At 43.1% G+C, this 17,083-nt stretch overlaps 1 pseudogene; it reads right to left on the bottom strand.

Annotated features, from left to right (window-relative positions):
* Positions 1-11,008: 11,008 nt before the first annotated feature.
* Positions 11,009-13,509, bottom strand: LOC134361916 (E3 ubiquitin-protein ligase Jade-2-like; annotated as a pseudogene).
* Between the last annotated feature and the right edge of the window lie 3,574 nt (positions 13,510-17,083).

Raw genomic sequence — 17,083 nt, 5'->3', positions numbered from 1 at the left:
GTCAATGTGTTTTGGATTTCAAAGTAAAGAAATCACAAAATTTAGATTTATTCTCCCTAATAGAAACATGGTTATAGCTGTCCTCTTGTTATACAGGTGAATGTCATTTTTCTTATGCTATATCAAGGCAGATGACATGGTCCTAGGCATAACAGGAGCTGCTTATACTTGAAGTTAAAATCATACTTCCACCAGCTTTGATGTGTGAAGAGTACCACAGCATGAGCCCACCATTGGTATGTATCACGCCAAATATAATAGGAACAAAATAGATTCCTAAACAGGTAAAGGCATTTCACATCATACAAAATTAAACCAAGTTTCCTTCTTACATTCAAAATATTATCTGGTCAGTTGGCTGGATCATCTAACGACCATTGCGTATTATTTATTGAGAACTTACTGTGTGTCAGGCTCAGTACTAACAACGTAACATGCACCACCTAACTTGATTTTCATATTTGCTCTAGGAATTACCCCTTTATTATATTTGAAGAAACGGAAGCTTAAAGAGAAATAACTCCTCATAGTTGCACAATTGATCAGGGAAGCCAAGATTTGTATCAGACATTAAGTTTATTTGTACTGAAAACAGCCAGCAGGGCAACCTATGTAGTCCAGAAATAGATGAGTCATCTGAAAAAGAGTGGACTCAGGCATAGCTTTCACGTAGATGCTTCTATCTGCTTCCTGGTTGGCTTTCCTCCTGATGGATTATGAAAATCAGAATTATGAATATCAAAATAATACAAAATGCTTCATGCCAGAGTATCGAAGTAATTGGAATAGATCTCATTTTCTTTAGCTAAACAGCATAGTATTAAGTGCTTTTCTCCAATTGGCTTTCTTATAAATTATCATTATTTTTTTGACAGTCTTCTACCCAGATGGCTGAGTGTTTTGTTGTAAAATTAGTTCAGATGGTCTTACACAAAATTATGTTACATGTTACACGTGCTTTGTTGAAATGAAATATTTAACATTTAGCGAATTCCCTTTCTCATTGGCCAGTCTAATCTATCCAGCACAATTTAAAAATAGATTTCATTTATGAGTCGCTTGTTTTCTTACTGTTCCCATATTTATTCAGTATTTTTCTTTAACTGCTTATTGGAGATTTAATGGTCTTCTGAGTTACTCAGTGGCAGCCCAGAAGGCCAACTAGAAAGTTCATTGGCCTCTAAGAGCATAATCACATAGGTTGCCACTAGAATATTATTTGAGTAAAAGGGGGGTAAGTGGATGTGAAGTATTACTACAATTTTCTAGTGTATGACTGTGTATTTGAGGTATACGGATAACAATTTTAAATGCTTGAACTTTCTTACAATCTTTTTGACTGTCCATAAATATTTTCAGGGTTTCGCTAATATTAATTTCTATTAAGATATGGGATGAACTAATGAAAACTTAATCTATAGGAAGAACTTGACATTTAAGTGATAAAAATTATGTCTGCGAATATTCTACTTTGGAGGTTAGGTAACTTTGCTCACTGTGTTGACTAATGTTAGCAGACAATTGCCCACTCCTGTTCTGAGCTGTGGAAGCTGCTTTCTTTCTCTTACTCAGGACAGAGGCCTGGCCTGGACAAGCTGAATCCAGCCCATATCTTGGCTTCATTTCTTGGTGCCATTTCGCTCTTTGCCTGAACCTCGGTTGCTTGCCATAGACAGACTGCTTCAAGGGTCTGCTCCTGTTGGGCCTGCTGAGTGTATCGAAAAGTGGATTATGGCAAGGCAGAAAGGAAAATAAAGTGAAGGAAGAGAATAAGAGGAGGAAGTGAGGCAAGAATAAGGGAAAGATGGAGGCAGGGAGAAGAAATAGAGAGAAAACTGCAGGCAACAGGGATAAAGGGAGAAGATCATGAGAGATTCAAGACAAGTCTGGAGAAAGGGAAGCATAGAAAGCCGTGGAGAAGGCTTTCTTCCTGTAGCGTTCTTCTTCTAAAGCAGGGTTCTCAACCTGGAATCCATGGAGAAAATTCAGGGGGCCCATGAAATTTGCCATTTCCCTCAGCTATGAATATAGATTACAAACCTTTGTAGTATAAGCCCCACCCATGACTTTGTCTCTATTAGAAATAACAAATATTTTCATATCACAATGTAATTATTGCAGATATCTTGAAATATTACTTATACTCGTAACTACTTTGAAATTGCTACTATCTTATTTAATGCTTTAATAAAGAAGCACATGTATTATTATATCATACATTTATTTTTAAATATTTGCTAACTGTATTTCAATAATGTTACCTTTCTAATCCTATGAATTTTATTTTATGCATTTAAAAATATTCTAAGAGGGAGCTCAAAGTCTTCACCAGATAGTAAAGGGGTCCACAGCGTAAAAAAGATTAGTGGCCCCTGCTGGATGGCAAAGTTTCACACAGGAATGGATTATAGTGTGCTGAGGTGTTTATGCTCTTGGTCCTCAGGGGGACAGGGCCCCGAGGCCCTGATCTCATCAGCCCTGTGTGTGCAAACATAAACTTTATGTGTTGAGAAAGGTTGGGAACACTGCTTTAAGTTATTAGGGATTTGACAATTTTAACATTGGTCTTCCAAAGACACACGCTTTTTCATGTTATCTCATACGTGGTGTTATTATCTTTATTTTAGGGAGAGAGAAGCTTATTACAGAGAAGAATAAGAACTTAGAGGAACAAGAATCTCAAGGAGGCTCGAGAGTACTATAGAGAGAGTCCCTTCAACAAGAACAACAGCACTGACTGGCCAGGGGAAATGGACTCCCCGAAAGGGACTCTTTCGGGCTTCTTTTATGGGATGAGGGAAGAGAGTACACAGATTCTTCCAAAGAAATGTGCTACTCCTGAGTCCCGTAGACTCTCTCCTATTTGTTTGGGCATAAAATCCAAATGACTTCGATCATGCCAACACTCATCTGACCCACACAATTTTTAATTCACTAAGTTTCATCTCATAGAGCATAACACATAGAGCATTGTCTTTAAACACAGGTAGCTATAAAGTCTAATTTCTTATCAATGCCTGAAATTTTTTGTGAAAGTTTTGGCTAAAAACTTTGTCTTCATGTGGTCTTCACCCCCCCCCCCCTTTATATAATATGTAAGGTCAAATTTTAATAAATTGAGAATCACACTTTATATATCATTTGGTAGTTTCTAGCCTACAATATGTTTGTACGCCAATTTCTCTTCAGTTTTGAACAATGAAGTTATTAGAAAAAAGGGCACTGTGGTTGATTGCATTGATGCTTCTTTTTTGTAGACTCCTGAGTCGTCTCTGATTGTATCACTTGGTGTCTGAGTCCCAAACTTTGCAGTAGAAAGCTTTAAAGAAAATGGAATCCTTTTCTCTGTAAACTGTGATGAGCAACAATGGTCCAACAACTACACAAAGTGTCACACTCAGATGAGCAGTATTGAAGTGTAGAACAAGATCACTAACTGGCCATCGATGACATATCCTGTTTCTTGGTATCCAGGAGACTAAAAATCATTTGGTTTTCTTTATCTAGGCCACAGCTGTCTTGGGCCTTGTTCCAATCATTTTGATCTGGTGAGGATTCTTGTTGGCAACATAAATGCAGTTGAGGAGGGGCTGTAACGACATGGTAGTGACAGCTGAAACGCATTTCCTCATTTTGATCTAGGTAGATGTTCTCGGTGGTATTGCTTGACGACCATATGCTTACCCCCGCCACGCTTCTAGGAGATTTTTTAAAGGGACCAAAATGTATTTCTTTTCCTCTGTTACACTCTGAACAAAGAGCAATTGTGAGCCAGTGTTGTTTAATTCATCATATTATAACGTATGAAAATCAATAAACGGAAAAATGCAAAGTACCCCTATGTGCCTACCCCCCATCTCTAAGGAATTCATTTATCAGGAGAAGCAGCATCACAGCAGATTTGTTAGCCTAATTATGATGTATTTCCTTTTAAACAATTTGAACACAATAATTGATCAAAAGTCTTCATAACAGGCTTCCCAGAGCAATTCATTAGTTCAATAAAACAATGTGAGCAATAGTTGGACACATTTACTTCATAATCATTTTGTTAGGGAAAAATGCACGGCAGCTGCAGTTCAGTGTAGATATAGCCATCAGAAGCAGTTGATTTATCAAAATGAAGTGATCTTGGCAGTTTTCATTCCAGGGCTTAGATAGAGAAACACGATTAGAATTCAAGGCTGTGCACACAAAACAAAGTAATGTTGGCTCATATTCCAGTAATATTATGGGTTATACTATGGGTAGATAGAAAATCCAGAATTTATCCAGCCATATGGAGTAGGTCACACATCTAAGTGACAAATGAAATAAAAGCATTCCCTCCCTAAGTAAATAACAGGTTGATACTTTATTTTAAACCTGGCCCTGCTATCTTGTTCTAAAACACAGAGCATCAATAGTAATGTAACACATTTGGCACACCAAGGAAACAATGTTAAAAGTGACTTTGCAGAATAACCCCCCTGCAACCCAGTGAAATGGATTAGCACTCTGACCCTTCATAAAGTTGTACTTTCAGAAAACCCTCAGTGAATCAGTGCATATAATCTTGATTTTTAACCATTGATCATAGTCCTACACAGATGCATCGATTCAAAACTTGTCTTTTTCCAATCCACACTTGCTCCCTTCTTAAAAACTGTGGCTGATTTCATTTGGTTTAGCAGCTGCCTCCTCGTAGCACATGCTTCCCAGATACGCAGATCACATCGATAACTGGCCATCTGTGCTCAACAGTCACCCGCACCCGCTCCAAAACTTCTTGGCTTCTTTTCCCAAGCTCTCAGTAGGATACTTGACCCTCAGGTGCTGGGAGGCAGTCAAAGATGTAAAGAGCTCTGGATCACACACAAGGGGTGCAGAGCTTAGTGATTCCATGAAAGTGGCCTGTAGGGGAGTGTGACCTTTTTTTTTTTTTAAATACAGAGGGATTCTGCAAATACCTCAAACTTATTTTCACATTACCTGTCTTGTTTTGCCTAAGAGAGGGTGGAATTTTCTGGTCAATGCTTGTTTGTTGTTGCCACTAAGCTGTTATGGTGCAAATCAGGCTCTCCCTCCCACTGCCAGGAAGAATGCTCAGCTGAATACATTATCTGCTTCCAACATTTCCTCGTTCTGGAGACGTGGTGGTTTGCCTAGGTTGCTGTGAGTGCCAAGTCTGTTCTATGGGGACCAATTGGGGAGCTTGGCAGAAAGAAAATGAACTCTATCACATGCTAGGAAAGTCATAGTCACAGGGCTAAGGGAAAACAAACCAAACTTCAAAAGCCCACAGTGAAAAGTTTGTTCCTGAAGACAGGAGTTAAAGGACCATGCTTGCGTCTGCTTAGGGAATGGTGTGACTTAAAGGAATTTCTTGAAGGTCCAAATCTGCTCAGAAGCCCTAGGCCCTGCCTTGGAATCCATTCTATTCCAGTTTAGATAGCATTAACTCCTCAGAGCTGCCAAGTTTTTATGATCCATGTGTTCATGAACCACTGTGTAATGAAAATAGTATCTGGAACAAACAGAAGACTAGAGATATAATTTGTACACCATTACTTTGCTTTCTAAGTGAGAAACAACCATTAGTGCACCTTCCATGTACACTAGGCAGTCTGATTAAACTAATGATCACGAAGAGCTCAGAACTGGAGTCACAGCCAGCCTCCAGAGCTAATCTGGATTTCCAACCACTACTTTGTCCGTGATTTTAGGATAAGAAGTAAATTGATATTGGTGATTACTGAGCAATGATGAGTTCTTCTCCTTAAATACTTCAGATCATGTGATTTTAGGGTATCTTCAGCATTTAACCCAAATCCTTTGCAGTGGTTTGTTTAGTAGCTCTTGTTGCTGATAGATATCCTCATTCAGGCCTTTTTCCCCAAGTTAAAACTTGCTCAGGGATGTTGTTTTCCACATATTTATGGGTATCAGTAGTGCCCATCGAGGATGGCCAGAGGGAGACACATGGCTTGGGACAGAGGAGCGCTGCACTGGGGGTCAAGGTGCATTGGGTAGGTATGAGTCACTTAACCTTACTGAACATAGTGTACTACTCTGAAAAGTGACAGGGTTACTTTGACGATAAAATCCTGTTTGTGAACCTTAGACAGAAAAAATAAACAATGCCTAATGCTTTCAGCATACACAATAGGATTCCATTAGTGTTTGTAAATATAAGCTACGTGTGTTAGCATCAACATAATATAAATAGAGAATAAATAGTACATCTTGGTATGTATGAAAAGAGTCAATGTACTTTCTTTCCTTCATCCCCCTCGCATTCTATGTCAGTTCATAGCTTTGCTGTTCCCCGGCATTCTAAGGATAATGTTATTTAATATGAGCAAGAATTGGAGATAATTAGGTCTTTTGTGGTGTAGTTGTCTTCAGTAGCACACGAGAAAGGCGATCTCCGCTGATGTTCTTGTGTTGCATTCTCATTGCAGCCTAGAGCTTTTCCTCACCCGTCTATTTCCTTCTCCCCAGAGCCCTGTGTCAGCAGCAATGAATGCTTAAGTAGGTTCTGTCAGGAAAACTCTCCGTGACCCTGGAAACGGTATTTAACCTTTCTGTGGATCAGCATCCAAATTGCAAAGCAATAATGACAGGAGCTGCCTCCTTCACAAGCCTATGAGTTATGACTAACAAAAGGGGTTGCAGAACACTTTGCAAATCTTAAATGTTACAGACATGTCTAATGGTGTTAATAACTCATGAGCTCATGCCTGATGGCCATCACCAGGCCCTTAAAGGCAGTTGCTTTGTGGGAGTTCAGATCACTTCCTGCTGGAAATGGCAAAAACTTTCACCAGTATGAGGTAAGTATTTACAGAAAAATTGTGATTTTTCTGAAGCAGGTGTGAGGCATATCAATGCTATTAAGAAAAGGCTTTTTCTGTGGTCAAGCCAAGGTCACGGGCACTTTCGGTGTGACTTCTTTCACCAGTGCTAACTGCACAAACATCTTTTAAAACAAGTTTTTCTTTTTCTTTTTAAAGAAGGAGAAGAAACAGATTTAGTTTAAGACAGTCACAATGAGGCTTTCTTATGTATGAAAGACATTGACTTTCAGCCCCATGGGGTTTATGTAATTTGAGAATATAGCTTTAAAAATCATATTACAGGTAGCAATACTTAAGATTAATACAGAGGCCATTTACCTTTTTATTACATGTTTTATTAGCACTTAGCAGCTTGATTTATGAAAGAAAAAAATGAATACAGTGTGTCAAAAGATAAAGACTGTGCTATAAAAATTAACCACGAAGGTAACACTCAACTCCTCAGTTTTAGGAGAGAAAGTAGCTGAAAGTTTTCTGCACAGAGTGTGGCTGTGGGTTCCCTGGAGGTGATCACCCAGGAAGGACTGAAGAGGAATGTCAGAGAGGACTTCTCTGGGGAGGTGGTGATTATGGAAAGACCAAAAGGAGCAGGTTTATGACTAGGAAATGGGAGACCAATCCAGATAGAGGGAACAGCATTTGCAAAGGCCCTAAGGCAAGAAAGAGGTTGGCGTGTTGTATGAACACGTGGAAGGGAGGTGTGGTTTGAGTATCATTGGCAGGTGGAGAGGTGGAGCATGGTAAAGTGTGAAGTTTAAGACGTATGTGGTTAAATTGTTTTTTAATGAAAAAATATGGTTTGTTAATTAAAACCTTAGTTTACTTGTTAATGAGCTGAAAAGTTATTGTGCCTATAATAAAATTGTGTACATAAATTTTAACAAACCAGTTCCATTTCTAGGGATTCTAAGAACATGATATTGTGTGTGTGTGTGTGTGTGTGTGTGTGTGTGTGTCTGTGTGTGTGTGTGTGTTTATTTTCAAGGGTGTTTATTACAGTGTTGCTAACTTGTAATTTTCGTCATGCTTATTCCATTCCCAAGGCTTCATTCTTTTGTCCAGCTTTCTGGAAGATAGATCATGTTTTTGTTATTACTCACTTTTTCTACTTTATGTTACCTTTAAATTTTTATGTGACCTCTCAAATTCTGAAGTTAAACAGTTCATGTATCTTCCTCTGAACCAATGTAAGCCTGTTGGAAATCCTCAACTCTGAAGTCCCTTACTATTTTCTTTGTTTTTGTATAAAGTTTTAGTTCTATTTATTTTAAAATATTCCTTCTAGGTTTCAAATAGTTAATTCACTATTATCTGTGCCTGCTCTACTCTTTGACGCTTGAATTTTTTATTTTTATTTTTTATTTTTTCACAAAGTCAGAGCTCATTTAATAAAATAAACCCTTCTACCTTTCTTCTCCTTATTTGTTTCAAAATACATTAACGATACATAAAAATACTTTCCTTGCCCATTGTTTTCTGTCATGTGATGGAGGGGGGAGGAGGTGGTGGGCAGCCAGGACTGGTGAGAATGGGGGACAACAGCCAGAGTGAGTTACAGAGCAGCTCTGCCCTCCCCGAGGAGGACAGTGTGTGGCAGATGTGGTAAAAGAGAGATCTGTCTCAGCCTCTGGCCTGGGAAAGCCATCTGTCTTGATATCAGGGGCTACAAAGCCCTTTAGACTGTAGACAGGAGGCTGGAAAAACAGTAAAGGGGAAAGGGCTGGGGTTGGGACGTGGGGTGGGTAGACTGGCACCTTGTCCCCTTGCAGCCTGGTGGACACGGCTACAGGTGGAGGCAACTGCCTGGTGCAGACTGCTCCGGGGCCTGGCCTGGTAGTGAAGAGGCCCACCAGCCAGCTGGACTAACAGACACCTGGTCTCTGCAGGCCACAGGCCACAGGGGTGGCCCACTTCAAGCATGTCACCAGTAGAGAAGAGGGGCTAGCTTGAGCAGAGGCTGTCTTAGGAATGCCAGCCACCCATCTGCCTGCCCTGTCCAGACTCATGGCCCTCTCTGCCTAACTCTCTACCCACCCCCACAGGGCCCGGACCCTGCTACAGATGGAGTGAAGGGGGAAGGGGCCCAGAGCTGACTGCTGGACCCTGGGCCTTCCTGGCACCCAGGTGTCATCGTTCTTTAAGCTCACCCCTCTGCTTCCTGCAGGGTCAGACCGGGCAGTCCAGCACAGACAAGATTGGGACCCAAGCTGACCCAAAGCACAGGGAGGGTCTGTTCAAAGGCAGTAAAGAGAGACTGGGGTTGGGATGCTGATGCTGACACTGCACCCGTCACTACTACGAAGACCGGCAGGCAGACGAGCTCTACGTGGTAGCTCACTCCATCCCAACACCCAGAACCCTTGAAGCCCACCCCACTGCCTCTGGATCCACCCAGCTAGACAAATTTGTCCGATCCTCTGAACACAGTCATTAGCTTTGTTTCCTCTTTTGCTAAAATTCACATGAAATTGAATGTCAATGACAGTGCCACTGTCGTACCTTGATAGTTTTGGAGTCGGGGTTGAGGGAAGGTCAGGCTATTGAGGGAAACTCATCCCAATTATTTGTTCTTTGTGTATTTGTGTGGGGGGACCACACGGTGAAGACTTTCTGCGCTGGTTTCACTGTCAGTATTTCTCACTGTGAGTGTGAGTTTAGGAAAAGCTCCCCGTGGGCCTAGCCCAGGGCCTGAAACCTAACACCTGGGTACAGTTCTGCAGCAGAAAAGCATCCTCTTCCAAGAGCCTGGGCTCTTACCCTTGGCATTTGCAATGAACATGTTTCTACACTTTCTGACTAAAGAACTCCATCTAGGAAAAAGTCCAAGTGATGAATTGTCAGGTCCAGGCCGTGCTTATTATGGTCAAAACACTCTTTGGCATCCATAGAATAATTCAACTGATTCGCTGGACTCTTGCAAGGTCTTGTTGGAGAATTTCTGGCTTTACCAGTGGCAGAAATGACCCAGAAGTATCTCATAAAAGAAATGTTTTCACTAATTCCCTTTTTTGTTTGTTCCCTGAGCTATCACCCTCGGGCCACTCCCCTGAAACTCTTCAGAGCAACTACCTGGGACCTAGAGGGTGGGGCAGGGAAGGCAGGACGGTGGTGGTGGGGACAGGGAGGGCATGCTGGGAGAGGGGACAGAGGAACAGGAGCAGCCCAGCAGGCCAACACTGGCTCGTCCTGGGCCCTGGGATCCCACTGATTGTTGGAAGAAGTTTCCAAAAGAAAACCGAGAGAGAAGCTCATCTCTTAGCACGACTAGGAACTTGAAAAGGCTATAATGGTCTGGTCTGGTCAGCTCTGCCTGGGAGTGACCAGACTTCAGCCGAGACTGGCCCCAAAGGAAGGAAGGACATTGGAGCCCAGAATGATTCTCTGCAGCAGGCTGGTCTGAGTCCCATGCCCCCGTCTGGGCACTGGCACTCCCTGGTAGCCCACCACCTGCATGGGTGGCTCGCTGTTTGGGAGTCCCCTGAGTAAGTGGCACAGCTCAGGCGATTCTGGGAACCCTTCCCAGAGCTGCTGCTGGCCGGGGAGGGTGGTGGGTGGGCAGACAGGCCTTGATGACATGGGGTCATTGGGAACAGCTTTTGGTTGTGCTAGAACCAGTGGCCCTGCACACCCCTCAGTGCTTTCTCATGTAAACTCATTGTGCTTGTGACAGCGAGTAGACTCTGGCTGCATATCTCTTATTATACTTCCTTGGGAATCAATGGAGTGCATCAGGACTTCCCCAATGGACTCCAGTGGGATTTGGGGACAAGGCAGGGTAGGCCCTGAGCTGGTCCATCTGCCATGAAAATAGGGCCCAAATGACAGTCTGTGTCACCCAGGGGCAGCGGGCTAGAGTCTTGAGATCTTCTTCCCCTCACCTCTATCTAGCCAGGAGCCCAGTGTGCTGCGTGGGCGAGAGCAGGGATGGTGCACAGGGCCTGTAATGGTCCTTGTGCTAGAGCCGTGGAAGGAATCCTAATGTCCTAGGCCAGCACAGAGGAAAGACAACAGTGTGAAATTCGAAACTCTCTCTGCATTGAAAATAAAACCACAACAGAGTGGCAGCCTTGAGGGTCTGGGACACTCAGCAGATAGGAAATGGCAGTTGTGACTAGGCTGAGGCCTTGTCGGGGAACCAGGGCAAGGCCCGGGACAGGGATAGGTGTGAGTCAGGAGGCCAGTACCCGCATGCACACCATGTCCTCAGCTCCTGTCTCCTGGGGACCCCACTGCACCCCACTGTCTTCAGCCTCTGCATTTCCCCATCAGATGGCTGCTTCATCAGTCTCAGTGTCAAAGTGTAGGCTGACCTTCGGCCTCTCAGCCACAGTAGGAGGCAGTCCTGTCCCAGCATCAGGCCCGGCATCCAGCGATCTCTAGGTTATCCTGCTGTCGTGTGGTGGCCAGAGCCAGACCATGGGTTTAGGGGTTGCCATAGGGCCAGGCACTTGGACATTCATGTCAGCAGGCATTGGGGCTGCCTCATCCAGGATCTCAGGGGCCATTGGTGGTGGGCTTTAAGGGGCTGCTGGAAAAGGACAGTCCCCAGATGTAGGGTTGGACGGCAAATGAGAACATGTCCTCTGTGGTGGCTTCCTGGTATGTGGCCCCTGGCCCCCCTTGCTGTTGCCTGCGCCCTAACCCCAGGTCTTCTTGGGGGGTTTGTCTGGAGTCATCCGTGAACTGGGCCCATCCTGTTGTGGTGGTGTTTTTTACCTGGCAGGCGGGCAGTGGTGCTGCAGGCCTTCCTGGCAGGGTGGCCAGACTGCGGTGAGGGGTCCCGCATGAAGCTGAGCAGTGTTTCCTCTCTTGTCTTGTAGTCGCTCCTCTGACAGCAGCCCCGGGGTGGGGTCCTCGTGGTGCCCATTGTTCAGTGACCACTCGCTCATGGCCGTGTTCTCTGCCGTGATCTGCTCCAACTGGGCCAGCCAGCTGTTGAAGAAGTTTCTGTCGATGGGGAACAAGGTGGACAGGCCCAGCTGCCCCAGGAATGCGTCGGGCCCACCTTTATTTTCTCCTTCTTCTTGGGGCTGTCCATGGGCCCTCGTGGCCTTTCTTTTTCTAGCCTTTTGCTGTCCTCCCAGACCACTCTCGACATAGATCCTGTTCAGTAAGTTTCATCTGCAGGTGGAATATCTGCTCCATATCTGTTTGCAGATAGTGTGTTTCATTCTCTCGAGCCTTGTCACCATGTAGCACAGACTTCTAACCCTCTCCAGGTCCTGCCGAAGGTGTGTGAAGAGCTTCAGGTGGTGGTAGAGGACGTCCTGCTCTTACTGGGCCAGGCTGTCCACCTTGTCAGTCTCGGAGGTCAGCAGCAGCTGGTTGGCATTAGCTGTCCTCTTCAGCTTCCAGTACTGGTAGATAAAGTTGACCAGTGCCTCAGCCGCCTCTACCAGTTTGTTAGGGGTCTTCCTACAGCTGCTGTAGCTGCTGCTTCTATAGGATGACCTTCTCCAGGTCCTCGCCAGCCTGGCTGGGCTCCATGGGCCTGGATGTGGGCTCACCCCATGGGCCCCCATCACTGTGCTCCTGGCAGAATGACTTGAACTTGACCTCATCATTGTCTGCCAATATAGTCCACATTTCCAGGCCATGGTCAAGGGCACAAGTGATGTGGAACACTGTGATGCAGTTGCCTGTGCACTGCTTGCAGAGGCTGTAGGACAGAGCCCAGTGGCTGGCTGGGATATGTGAGATCTGGGTGATGGGCTCTATCTTCTCTGGGCAGCCAGTGCTGACCTCAGGAATCCACAGGGCACAGCTGACGTGCACCCAGTTGGTCTCATTTCTGGTGGGCTTCAAGGCTCTTCCTTGCTTGGGGCAGAGCAGGCACTCTGGCTGGACACCCAGGGCACACGTCCATCACAGCCAGCTGCTCGTGGGCACCTTGAGAATGCTGTAGCATGCGTGGTGCACACAGACATTGCACTTGTCACGGAAGACCATCTTGTTGCCATCCTTGCCCTCAGGAGAGTGGCACACATCAAAGAAAACTTCATTGTAGTTGGTGCCTAGACCATCCTGCATCCCAATGGTCTGTGCCATTTTCTGGTGGTACAAAGTCTCCAGTTCCTCCAGTACACACTCTAATGTCAGCTTGTCCAGCTCTGGCTGTCTGTCTCCCTGAGCTCTGAGTTGATGAGCTCCAGCCAGTAGGCAGCAATCTCATCTAGGTCATAGCAACTGCCCCCTGGCCAATCCAGCTGGGGACCTCACCAAGTGCAGAGCTGCTCAGGGATGCCTGGGTAGGAGGGCCTTCCAGCAGCAGGAGGATCCTCACCATAGGCTCTGGAATGGCCTCCTGCACACCTTTCTTCCAGTCCTGTTGCCACAGATTGCCAGGATGTAGCAATCACCCGGGCTGAGCTGGTTTGAGTCTGGGATCGTCATGGCTGTGATCATGTCTGTCCAGAAAACTTTTGAGGGTTTCTTTTCGTTCTGCCAGGGCCAGCTCAACTTGGTGCTGCTGTGCAGTTTGGGGCATCTTGATGCTGATACAGATGTAATGTGACCTTTGAGATTCTATTGCCAAGATCCCATGAAGGTCAATCTTCTTCATTGATTTATTCGGCAAACGTTTGCTGAGCACCCGTTAAGTGCCAGATGGTGTGTCAGTGGTGTTAGAGTTGTCGCTGCTGATGGAGTATTTTTGTCTCTTCTCTTCCATCTTTGGCTTTGAAGGCACATGGGTGAGTTGTGAACTGGGACAGGAATCACCTCCCCTCTCATTGAGTTTTATTTTTTTATACAAAATAATTTTAAGCATAGAGAAAAATGGTAAGAATAGGATAAAGAACTTTTTTTCCAGACATATTTAAGAGTAAGTGGCTGGTGTGATGCCCTATCACTTCTGACTACTTCAGCGTGTAATCGTTATATATAAGGAAATTCCTTTGCATCAAAATCAGGAAATGAACACTGACACACTATTAGCATCTAATCAGATGCCACTTAAGTTTGGCCAATTGTCTCAATAATGTTCTTTATAGAAGAGGAGCTAGCGTGCATTACATGTAGTTGTCATGTCTCTTTAATCTTCAGTTTGGATCAGTTCCTCAGTCTTCCTTCACTTTCATGTTGAAACTTTCAGAGATGACAGCCCAGTTATGGTGTGGACTGTCTCTCACTTTTTGTATCTCTGATGTTTCCTCATGGTTAGAGTCAGGTTATGCATTTTGATAGGGACATCACAAAAGTGATGCCATGTTCTTCTCACTGAATCTTATCAGGTGGCACATGGTGTTGACTTGCCTCATTATCGATGATCATAACCATGATTAAAGTGATGTCTGTCAGGTTTCTCCTCTGTAAAGATACTCTTGATCTCTTTATAATTAATAAAGATTTTGTGGGGATGTACTTTGAAACTGTATAAATATTCCATTCCTCATTAAGCTTTACCCATGTAGTTTACACATATTCCAGAAGCAGACTGAATAATAAATAGTATTCCTGACACTTTACCACCACTAGAGCATTTAATGTATTTATTTGCCTGCTTAGGTTTTAACTCTATTGTCTTTCCCAGAAATGCTCACAACTGCAACTCATATTTCTAACATTATATTCTTATGAATTATCCACATCTCCATAACCATTTGAAACTGGGTTTTCAATGTCTTTCTGCTCATCTGTTTCAAATTATTCTTCTTATAAGTGCTTTCTGTCCATCTTTACTGTTACTGTTTCATAGTCTCTCTTGGTACTTTCCCATTTTTTTCAATACATAGAAAATGATACTATTTTTACACATAGATGAACAGGCCAGGCTGCTTGCTCCAGTAGCATCAAGGCTGAGGGGACACTGTCTCAGGTCACCCATCTCCTGTTGGCACACCTGTACCTTTGGCAGTGGTGTGCCAATTGGGAAGTCTTGGTATATTTCATCTTATTTCCATTTCATTAGAATTTTGCCCATAGGGTTTCGAAGTTCTCATAGGCTCCAGACATTTTTGCACTTATTAAAACTTTAGAACTTTTGATTAAAGGAGTCAACACTTAAAATTTATAAAATTGTTTGATTAAGTAATTGAACCCTCATATGCATATAGTTCTTAAGAATGGTCACCACCTACATGTCGCTTGTCCTCATCAATGTTTATAAGTGAATGGGTGTGGCTTTGCTGGGATCATTGGATGCTTGTGGGAGAGCTGCTGTATTAGTCAGTGTTCTCCAGAGAAACAGAACCAATGGGAAATATATATATATGCACACACACATATGCATTCACGCACATACACACACACATATATGAATTGGCTCATGTGATTATGGAGGCTGAAAAGTCCCACAACAGGCTGTCTGCAAGTGGAAGAACAAGAGAATCCAGTAGCATGGCTCAGCCCAAGTCTGAAGAACTGAGAACCAGGGGAGCCAACAGTGTAAGAATCTGGGAGGCTGCAAGACCCAGAGTCCAGAGACTGAATGACCTGGAGTTCTGATGAACAAGGACAGGAGAAGATGGATTTCCAGCTTCAGAAGAGAAAGAGAGAGAGGGAATTTGCCTTTCCTGTGCTTCAGCTGATGGGACAGTGCCTGCCTTCATGGAGTGAGGGAAGATCTTCCTTACTCAGTCCATGATTCATATGGCAGTCTCTTCCAAAGAAACCCTCACAGATATACCCAGAAATAATGCTTTACCAGCTATATGAGTAATCCTTAATCCAGTCAAGCTAAAATTAACCATCACAAGTCCATCTCTTGTCAATTTAGTGCTTGTACACATCTCCTTAAGCCATAAAATTTCTGTCTTAGTCCCTTCTTGCTGCTATAACAAAATGCCCAGGACTGGGTAGTTTACAAGAACAGAAGTTTTTTTTCCTCACAGTTCTGGTGGCTGGGAAGTCAAAGATCAAGGTGCTGGCAGGTTCAGTGTCTGGTGAGGGCCTGGTCTCTGCTTCCAAGATGGTACCTTGTTGCTGTGTCCTTCAGAGAGGATGAATGCAGTGTCCTCGCAAGGTGAAAGGTGGAATGGCAAACGGGGCCTAGCTAGTTCCCTCAAGCCCCTTTATAAGTGTGCTAATCTCATTCATGAGGGCAGAGTTTTCATGGCTTAATTACCTTCTAAAAGGCCCCTCTCTTAAAGCTCTTGCATTAGGGATTAAGTTTCAACATAAATTTTGGTGCCTTGAGTGATTAAGGGAAAAATACTGTCAGGTGAATCTTGAGATCTTGAGGAAATCTACTTAAATGTTTGTAAACGTGAATATTCTAGGGCACTTCAAAAAGTTCATGAGAAAATAGAATTGAAAGGTAATACAAACCTTTCCATAAACTTTCTGAAGACACCTATATATTAGATGCTGATTTTATGATTACATCTCCTTTCTCCTCCCCTTCTCTTTCCTGTATTTTTCTTTCCTCTCTCTTTTTTTTAGTGTAGTCTTTTAAGAAATTTGAGGTTATAAAAAATTTATCACTCATTTTATGTATTTTATCTTACAGAATGGGAGTTATTTATCTACTTAATCAGGAAAGAACTGTCGGGGAACAACTTCCAGCAGAAAATAATTTTAAGGCTTTTTTTTTTGGAAAGGGATGTACCTTCTAATCTGGAATTTGAGTGAAAGAATAAAAAGAAGGTTCTTCAATGGAAAGCAGGTAGAAGCACTTACTGTGCTAGGCTTGACCTCAGCCTCTCGTATAGATATTAACATGATTACACATATGAGTTAAATTATGTTCGTATAGATATTAACATGATGACACATGAGTTAAATTATATACAAATAACTTTCATTTTTTTCTTGGCTACGAAGAAGCCACAAAGAAACTGAGAGCCAAGTACAATCATGATCTCCCTTTGGTTTTCTAATGGAATGAACTCTTTCCTTCCTTTATATGGTTCTTATTTATCTTTATTTTGAAATGTTTCAGTTCCTCTGTCTTTTTGTGTATGTGCCTTCAAATCATTTTTCTGAATATGCAAGCCTGAATAAATAAAATGAGAGTTGGGATAGATGATCTCCAAGGTAGCTTTGAACCAGGAACATTCTATTATTTTATAGTGAGAATATAAAAAGATACCAAATATTAAAAATTCTCTCCCTCATCTTCCAAATTGAGAATGATTTGTCCAATTCCTTAAATATAAATCAAAATACTTACCAAATTTGCATTCCTGTGAGATAGTTCCACTTCCAGTTATAAAACACTTAGGTTTTTGGGTCTTCATAAACATTTCACAAATTCCAGTATCTGTGGGAGCATTTTTCTCTGAGGGAAAAATATAATAACTTAC

The sequence above is a fragment of the Cynocephalus volans genome, chromosome 1, assembly GCF_027409185.1.
Source record: "Cynocephalus volans isolate mCynVol1 chromosome 1, mCynVol1.pri, whole genome shotgun sequence".
Classification (NCBI taxonomy): domain Eukaryota; kingdom Metazoa; phylum Chordata; class Mammalia; order Dermoptera; family Cynocephalidae; genus Cynocephalus; species Cynocephalus volans.
Note: the sequence above shows the minus strand (reverse complement) of the source record. Positions and strands in the feature narration are given on the sequence as shown.